Here is a 10,341-nt window from a genome sequence, read left to right on the forward strand (position 1 = left end):
TCTGCTGTGATTACAAAGGGAGAGCACGGTGCTCGCTTTTTGTGTAATTCACAATAAAAGTTATTGTTTTTCATAAGATTTTGTGAGTATTTCATAGTTCACATTGACAAAATGTATTTTAAACCTAGTTATTTTATAATGTTTAATATTTAGTCAAAAACGAAGTGAAAAACGTTTAGAGGAAATGGCTGATATGTGCGCAAATAAATGCTACTTTGCCGCCACCTGCTGGTTAAAGTGCTAATTACTGTCTTTTTTATTTTTAAATATGTGTTTTCTATCAAATGTTACATTTCCTACATTTTTAAACGTTCGGTTTTACAATGGGGACAATCTCAGAAGGATGAACAAATAATGTTTGTGGTCATCACATTAAAAATAACATTTGAAGTGCTGGGGAAAAATGCATCTGCATGTCTAATTACAGACACGGCATTTTTAAACAGTCCCAATAGCTTCGTCTTTATTGCAATCAATAAAACTGGTTTATTGGCAAATTAGGTAAATGTGATAACTGCATTAAAATAGAAATACAACATTAAAAAGTCAACCATAGATGGTTTTGTGTCGATGTACAACGACTACAGAATGAACAGCTAACAGTTCACCGGAAGTGCTCGAGCTGGCTTAACGACAACCAGGAAGTAACCCGTGCATATAGTCCATTGCTGTACCAATGCTGGTGGGCACCACATGAGGACACTTTCTGCAACGTTGCTCCTGTGAGACAAACAAATAAAAGGCAAAACATTGCTGTTGTTAGGAAGCAAAGTGGCCCACAGTCCATGACTACATATCAAGTTAGACAAATCAACAGCAGCATGTTTGGGGAACTGGACTTCCAAATGGAACCAGAAAGTTGTAAGTTTGACAGGAATTGACACTATTGTGGCACGGAGCAAGAAACTTAGAAGGATTATTTCACTTTGAAATGAAAATTATCCTAAGCTTTACTCACCCTCAAGCCATCCTAGGTGTATATGACTTTCTTCTTTCTGATGAACATAATCTGAGAAATATTATTAAATATCCTGACACATCAAAGCTTTATTATGGTGGTGATAGTGATCAATGAGTATGAGCTCAAGAAAGTGTCTCCATCCACATCCATCCATACTCCACACGACTCCGGGGTTTAATAAAGGCCTTCTGCGATGGATTTGTGTAAAAGAAATATTCATATTTAAACAAGTTATGAAGTAAAATATCTAGCTTCCACCAGACCACCATCCATATTCAAGTTACGAAGAAAGTGTAAAACTCTTGCAGTTCACAAAGCTTACACTATGTCCTACACCTTCCCTAATAAACTTACGGAAAAAACTGTAACTGACGTGATGCCAATTTACACTTTCTTTGTAACTTGAATATGGATTGTGGTCTGGCGGAAGCTAAATATTTTACTGCATAACTTGTTAAATATTGTTAAATTTTTAACACAAATGCATTGCTTCGATTCAGAAGGCCTTTATTAAGCTCCCTGGAGCCGTGTGGAGTACGTTTATGATGGATAGAGGCACTTTCTTCAGCCTTATACTCATTGATCCCGTTCACTGCCATTATAAAGCTTGGATGCATCAGAATATTTATTAATATTTCTCAGATTGTGTTAATCAGAAAAAAGAAAGTCATATACACCTAGGACAGCTTGAGGGTGAATACAGCTTGGGCTAATTTTCATTTGAAACTGAACTAATCCTTTAACCTAAACTTACTCCCAATGGATCACATTGAATATAGTAATAACAACAACAGGGTTTCAGCACTTCATTGACTAGATAAACTAGTACACTACCTGTTCTGTTGGAAGGGCTCTGTAATTACTCTGTGGCAAATCCTGTCCCATCTTCCAAGTTATGTGACTGATGCTGACAAACAGAGACTTCAGGGCCATCTTCACTTCATTTATCAGATTTGGTAGCTCTAGCAACAAAAATATAGCAAAATAAAATATGATAAAGCAATCTCTTACACCTATTTACTATGTGTACATATGGTCATCTAAGCTGATGAATTTAAAGTTAATGATGCGTTTTACAAAGCCATCATGCCAGATGTTAGAGGTTGGAAAACTTTCAGGTTTCTTGTCATATACTTGATAATGCAATTAATTACCAATAATTATTAAATTCTTTGTCTTTACATAGCAAGTTGAATAATAATATTGAAACAATAGCAGTTCTACAAAAAAATTGAAAGTTTGAAGTGCAAAGACAGTAAAAACTATTAAAGTAATCCACCAAACAGTTTGATAGCTGGCTGCTGATTCACCACAACAGTAAAATAACTAGTATGTGCATTTTTCGTACTTTTTTGTCATCATTTCTCAATTTTTCGTTTTCCTCCATTTTTTCAGCCTCTTCTGAGTCTCTGTTGAGGTTGTGCTTGATACTCATCAACAGTCATTAATTTCTCTGTGGTTTGGGAATCACTGTCCTTTTCCTTTAGGTCTGTCAACAAGAAACAAGAGATGGAAATGATACGCATTCATTTTCTTAGATATTTGTCTTCTTACCTCAATAAATGTAAACAGATGAACATAAATGACTGTACCTGAAGGGGAGAGAGGCAGATCTCAAAGGAGATATGTTAATACTTTATTTTAAGGGTCCACAATTATGCATGTTACGCACATACACACTAGTAATTAATGATCAACTTAAATAGGCTAGTAAGGGCATATTAGCAATTATTTAAACCATATTTTTTGTGTAGTAAGGTACTTCAATTAAATAAACTGAACAATAAGAAGCTAGTAACTATGTTTAATCAGTGATGGTTTAGTTATAAATTGCTAAAAGTGTGTAACAAAATTTGACCCCCTGTTGTAAAGTGAAAGTTAAATTTAGGTTTATTGACCAGAATAAACTATAATCATCACGTTCACACCATAGACTGTAAAAAAATATGGACGTAGCGTCCGTGACGTCACCCATAGAGTTCTGAACAGCAGTTTTGACGCGTAATTGAGGCCGCGGCCATCTTAGCTGCGCGTCACCGCACGTCACTCCCGGATAACTGAAAATGGGCAAAGAGGCGGGGAGGTGGTTTGAGCTGATATGACTGGTTGCTGAAACCACGCCCGCCTAGCTCGACGCGACCATGTTAGCAGCAAAGGAGCTATCTATCTATCTTAGATACGATCTAAAATATTAATGAAGATAAGTTTTATCATCAGAACGTTCTAAAGGTTTACTGTCAATCTACGGTGTTTTTTAAGATATAGATCCTCCAACACCAGTAGTGTTGGTTGTGCAAATAACAACATGGAAAATCAAATGGGACTTCGTACCTTTATAATGAAATAGAGATCGCGAGATGAATCCAATCCGTGGCACTTGGGTAAAATATGAGTGTCCATTGCAAAACAAAAAAACGTCACATTTCTTCTGAATGATCTGCTCTCTGTCATCGTTCTTCAAGAAAGGATGCAATCTGAGCAGCCTTTATGTTGTAAAACTGTATACGATCGTATCTAACAAACAAATGAGCCTATGTCCAAAGTATATTTTTTCCAAAATAGTGCAGCAGTTTTAGTTATAATATCCAAGCAGTGCTGTCGGATTTTGATATCCTCCCGCCATTGTCATTGCAGTAAATCTCACAACCAAAACTTTCAACCAATGCCACGATCCAACAACGTGTGTTCTGTGTCTCTTCCCCATGCATGCACATTTACACAGACACACATCAGTCTCGAATATTATGCAGCAAGCCATATTTTATAATTGTATAAAATAATCGAGCACAAATACGGCTGAGATGCCAAATTCAGCGGCAGCTGAGGTAACATGACGGCTCACAGACAGCAGCGCAATCTACCTGTCACTCAAGTGACCACGCCCTTAATTATGCAGAACTTTAAGGCTTAATATAATTTAAACGGATAAGTTATAAAAAATTCACCCCCTCAGAGTTGTCATGAAGGGCAAAAATAGCAGTATAGACCAAAACCACAATTTGAACCAACTTGTAAGTTTACATGTTTTTTTCTGCTATACTACATATAACTATGCCAATTTCACACCAAGCGGCAACCTCCCCCTGTTTCTTGTGAAGCCAATACGGAAGTGAATTAAACTGCAATTCATCGACTGGCCGCTAGGGACAGGCTGCAGAAGGGAGCAGAATCTCATTGACCATCATGTTAAATTAGCCAAGTTTACAGCAGAAAAAAACATGTTTACAGTCTGGTTCATATTGTGGTTTTGGTCTATACTGCGAATTTTGCCCTTCATGACAACTCTGAGGGGGGTGAATTTTTTTTATAGCTCATCTGTTTAAATTATATTAAGCCTTAAAGTTCTGCATAATTAAGGGCGTGGTCACTTGAGTGACAGGTATGCCGCTGCTGTCTGTGAGCCGTCATCATGTTACCTCAGCAGCTCATTTCAGCCACTGAATTTGGCATCGCAGTCGTATTTGTGCTTTTTTCTGTATTATTTTATACAATATATGGCTTGCTGCATACTCGAGACAGATGTCAGTCTGTGTACATGTGCTCGCATGCGGAACACACGTTGTTGGATCGTCGTGGCGTTGGCTAAAAGTTTTGTTCCTGAGATTTACTACAATGACAATACCAGGAGGATATACAACTCCGACAGCACTGCTTGGATATGACTAAAACTGCTGCACTATTTTGAAAAATGATACTTTGGATACGTGCTCATTAGTTTGAGAGAACATTTGAGAGATATACATCTGGTACATATATATATATATATATATATATGTACCAGATGTATATCTCTCAAATGTTCTCACTTGGGTATATATATATATATATATATATATATATATATATATACCAGATGTATATCTCTCAAATGTTCTCTCAAACTAATGAGCACGTATCCAAAGTATAATTTTTCAAAATAGTGCAGTTTTAGTTATATCCAAGCAGTGCTGTACATACATACATACATATATATATATATATATATATATATATATATTACCCAAGTGCCACGGATTGGATTCATCTCGCGATCTCTATTTCATTATAAAGGTATGAAATCCCATTTGATTTGTGTTATTTGCACACCCCACACAAATTAATTAGCCTACTGGTATTAGAGCATCTATAACGTTATCGTAAAAAAAATCCCCGTAGATTGACAGTAATCCTTTAATACTTTCTAATGATATTGCTATCTTTATTAATATTTTAGATAGTATCTAAGATCGATAGCTAGGGCGGGCGTGGTTTCAGCAACAAGTCGCATGGGCTCCAACTTCGTCCCGCCTCTTTGCCCATTTTCAGTTATCCGTGAGTGACGTGCGGTCACGTGCAGCTAAGATGGCCGCGGCCTCATTTATGCGTCAAAACTGCTGTTCAGAACTCTATGGGTGACGTCCAGTGCCCAAGGAAGTCGACCGGAAGTTGAAGTCGGCCGCGTGCTGCCATCTTGTAGCAGAACTTCACTTGCGTTAGCATCCCATTGACTCCCATTCATTTTGGCGTCACTTTGACAGTGAATAACTTTACATCTGAGGCGTTTAAAGACTTCATTTGTCCATTATTTATTTCCAAAGATACACGACAATGTATAAAGGGCTCCATTACCTTCTATGTTACATTATGGCCCCGTAGAAACAGTTTTTGTAAAAATAAGCTAACGATTGCGTCATAACCACTCGACTCTCTGTCGCACAGTAGAGAAATTACCGTACAGACAGGAGGAGAAGCTCGCAGGCAATCGGGGAGATTATCTTAATTTGGCGTACTGGCGTTACATTTTAAAATACTATACAAACTAATTAATCAGAATACTTACTCCTGCTCACTCACGCCAAAGAACTCCCCGCTCAAGCTCGCCGTCTCTGCAAGATTAACGATGGCAGTTTGCACGCACAGCTACTAGAAGATTTACATCTGTCAGACAGGTTGCGGACGTCATCAAGCTTAGTTTGAGTCTGCGCGTCAGAAACGGAAGTGCTAAAAATCGCTAAAAATGGGCTTCACTTGTCTCAATTGAGTTCCAATGGGGTCGCTGTGTCCATTTCTTTTACTGTCTATGGTGACGTCACGGACACTACGTCCATATTTTTTTACAGTCTATGGTTCACACCAGTGCCCAAGGAAGTCGACCGGAAGTTGAAGTCGGCCGCGTGCCGCCATCTTGTAGCAGAACTTCACTTGCGTTAGCCATCCCATTGACTCCCATTCATTTTGGAGTCACTTTGACAGCAAATAACTTTACATCTGAGGCGTTTAAAGACTCAATTTGTCCATTATTTATTTCTAAAGATACACGACAATGTATAAAGGGCCCCATTACCTTCTATGTTACATTATGGCCCCGTAGAAACAGTTTTTGTAAAAATAGGCTAACGATTGCGACATAACCACTCGACTCTCTGTCGCACAGTAGAGAAATTACCGTACAGACAGGAGGAGAAGCTCGCAGGCAATAGTATGCATTAACTTAATATGGCGTACTGGCGTTACATTTTAAAATACTATACAAAATAATTAATCAGAATAATTACTCCTGCTCACTCACGCCAAAGAACTCCCCGCTCAAGCTCGCCGTCTCTGCAAGATTAACGATGGCAGTTTGCACGCACAGCTACTAGAAGATTTACATCTGTCAGACAGGTTGCTGACGTCATCAAGCTTAGTTTGAGTCTGCGCGTCAGAAACGGAAGTGCTAAAAATCGCTAAAAATGGGCTTCACTTGTCTCAATTGAGTTCCAATGGGGTCGCTGTGTCCATTTCTTTTACTGTCTATGGTTCACACCCATGGAAAGAAAGTAAGGCCTTGCAAAACACAACAGTTAACTTTTGATTAAGACATTTCCATAAACCATATAAATATCTCAAATTGACACAATCAAATTAAACATTAATAGGCAGTTATTAAACACACCGACACTAATATATACTCTTTATCTCATTTCATGACAATATTATCACGTTTACTCGTGTTAGCTTTAGCCCATGTGCTAATCAGTTCAGCTCGCGCTGTGCACGCGGCCTACTCAAAACGGCTCAGAATCAATCATTTTAGAAACTTCAACATGTAATTTACATTATATTCTTATTAATATCGAATATTTCACTCCCTAAAGCAGAATAGAATCATATCTTTATTCACACAAGGAAGATTACTCACAGTGCTTCAACACTCTGGGATCCGCTCCGTCTCTCTTTCTTCTCTGTGTCCGACGACATCACTTCAGGCTGACGCATCGAGTTCAAAAGCTCCACTTTCAGTGCACTCATTCACATTTTCTGGAAAAACTCTGCTCTGTGCTGATCTGCTCTGACTCGCTCTCATCTGCTCACGCTGAAAGCAGAGCCATAGCAGCGCCGGCGGGACTTATGAATGCGCCGCTACTATTGGCTCTTAGGGGTGTCTCTCATTGCAGCACGAATCAGTGATTGGATGAATCTCTTTTTCTTCTAGAATTTGTTTACCTTTTCTTAGGTTACCCGGGTTACACATCAATTAATCTGGGCCAGAATCAGATCTGATTTCAACCTATTAATGATCATGATAAATCTTATTATGAATTAGATATTAGTTGTGATGAAGTATGGAAAGCTCTTCATTCAATGAAAAAAGGGAAATCCCCGGGCATCGATGGCCTTACCATAGAATTTTACATTCACTTTTGGGATATTATTAAATCCCCCTTGCTCAATATGTATAAAGAATGTATCACAGAGAGAGATGACAGTAACTATGAAACAAGGGATTATTTCCCTTATCCCTAAACCCAACAAAGATAATTTGTCTATTGACAACTGGCGCCCTATTTCTCTTCTTACTGTAGATTATAAAATTCTAACTTCGGTTTATGCTAATAGATTAAAATTGAATCTCAATTCTGTTATATCTGAAACACAGTCTGGTTTTTTAAAAGGCCGTCATATATCCAACAACATAAGATTGGTCCTAGATTTGTTGGATTATGCAGATTCTATGCACTCTCAAGGTCTTATTCTCTTTCTTGATTTTTACAAGGCCTTTGACACGATTGAACACCATTTTCTTTTAAAATCACTTAAGTTGTTTGGTTTGGGGACTCTTTTATCTCCACTATTTCTATGTTTTATAAAGGAATAAATAGTTCTGTTATTAATTTTGACACTTCTTACAGATTTGATGTACAGCGTGGTGTTAGGCAGGGTTGCCCTATTTGTCCTTTTTTATTTTTATTAATTACTGAGTTGTTATCCGTGGGCATTGTTCGGAATCAAGAATTGAAAGGAATTTCTGCTTTCGGGAGGGAGATTAAGATTTCACAGTTAGCAGACAACACCACGTTATTTTTAAAAGATGAAAAATGTGTGTCAAAGGCTTTAGATTTAATTAACTATTTTTCATCTGCTTCTGGTTTAAAACTAAATATCTCAAAATGTGAGATCATGTCTATCCAAGATTTGAATTATGATTCCATAGAAAATATTCCTGTTAAGTCCACAGTGAAATACCTAGGTATTTATATTACTAAAAATCTTTTGGCAAGACAACACTTAAATTTTTCTGCTAAGATAATTAAATCTAAAAATATTCTTAATATCTGGCTACAGCGGGACCTGTCGTTATATGGCAGAGTCCTCCTATCAAAGGCAGAAGGTCTCTCTCATTTTGTATATCCATCTTTAATCTTATTTGTTGAAAACAAAATTGCCAAAGAAGTTAATAAGATTTTTTTAAATTTCATTTGGAAAAAGAAGTCTCATAAGTTAAAAAAAGAGGTCCTCTCTAACAGTAGAGCAGAAGGAGGTATTGATTTTTTTGATTTTTCAGACATGATAAATATTTTTAAAATAAATTGGCTTAAAAGATGTCTTGCCAATCCAAGATCGATTTGGTACTTTATCCCCAACCAATTATTTGGAAAAATTGGTGGCCTTTCCTTTATTTTAAACTGTAATTATTTACCTTCTAAGCTACCTTTTGCTTTGTCCAAATTTCACCAGCAGTGTCTCCTTGCTTGGAAGCTGTGTTATGTTCATAGTTTTTCACCTCATAAAACAGTGATATGGAATAACAGTGATATTACTGTCAGAAATAAATCTGTTTTTCCCCAGGTGGTTCCAAAATAATATTAATGGAATCCTCTCTTTATTTGATGACTCGGGTAACCTTTATACTTATGAGCAATTTATGACTTTCCACATTTTCCCGGTTCCTCCAAAAGAGTTTAACACAGTGATTAAAGCAATCTCACCTGGGTTAATTCATCTTGTTAAAAGCCACTCCCTATATAATCCAAGGAGAATAGTCAGAATACAGTCTACTTTGTTCTTGGATGGAATTGATCTCTTGGACAAGAAATGTACCAATAGACATGTACGCCAGATCTTTCAATTCAAGAAAAAAACTTCTCCAAGAGGAAAATTCTATTGGAGATCTTTGATAGAAGATATAGATTGGAAAAAGGCATGGCTTTTACCAGGAAAATACTGCATATCTAATAAAGCTAAAGAAATACACTTCAAAATTTTACATAAAATATATCCTGTTAACTCTAATATTTCTAAATATCTGGACATTGACAGCTCATGTTCTTTTTGTAAACTAGCAGAGGAGACTTTTGCACATCTTTTTTACGATTGCCCTGTATCCAAACAGTTTTGGTCCGACCTTGGCTCCTATATCTTCAATTCTACCAATGTTACTTATTCCTTCAGTCTAAAAGACATTATTTTTTATTATATTGATGACAAAAATAGACCCCTTGAGTACATTGTTAATTTCTTTATTTTATATGGTAAATTCTTTATTCATAAACAAAAGTTTGCAAATAATATTCCATCCTATCCCCATTTCAAAACTGAATTAATATCACTTCTCAAATCTCTTCATTATATAAATAACAAAAAATCTCTAAAATTTATAAAATATTATGAAGAAATGTTTAAAGAAAATACATGTATTTAAAAGCTTTCCTTACAAGTCAATGATAGTGTATGCATTCTCATGTCATCTTTTTTTTTTTTTTTAAATTTGTGTATTTGTATGCAATTCCTTGACAATGTTCTTGTTACTGAGCATTAATAAAAAAATAAAAAAAAAAGATCTGATTTCAACCTCTTTTTAAAGTCTTTTGGCTCAATGTTACCATAATTGTTACAGCCACACCAGTTCATTTGTGTGCGTGTGTAAACTGTTTTTTGTATAGTGCATATTCCTGCAGAGTGGCTGAATTCTTGATTTTCTTGATTATTTCCCATTTGTAAAAACTTGCTCTGTTTTATAGTCACACTAGTGTGGGGTGGATGTGTCTGTTTTGCACTCTTGATATTTTAGAGCGTGAACCCTTCATTGTTGTGCACTTTTTTTCTGCACAGTGGTTTATTTGTGGTTTGTACCACCAAAA

At 36.5% G+C, this 10,341-nt stretch overlaps 1 long non-coding RNA gene across 1 annotated transcript; it reads right to left on the minus strand.

Moving 5' to 3' along the window:
* Nucleotides 1–546: 546 nt before the first annotated feature.
* On the minus strand, nt 547–10,137 carry LOC125274575. Its single transcript, XR_007186276.1, has 5 exons — nt 10,053–10,137; nt 7,122–7,490; nt 2,310–2,450; nt 1,796–1,923; nt 547–720 (listed from the first exon to the last, which is right to left on the minus strand). It is a non-coding gene; the product is annotated as an uncharacterized LOC125274575 (long non-coding RNA).
* Between the last annotated feature and the right edge of the window lie 204 nt (nt 10,138–10,341).

This window comes from Megalobrama amblycephala, linkage group LG9 (genome assembly GCF_018812025.1).
Source record: "Megalobrama amblycephala isolate DHTTF-2021 linkage group LG9, ASM1881202v1, whole genome shotgun sequence".
Classification (NCBI taxonomy): domain Eukaryota; kingdom Metazoa; phylum Chordata; class Actinopteri; order Cypriniformes; family Xenocyprididae; genus Megalobrama; species Megalobrama amblycephala.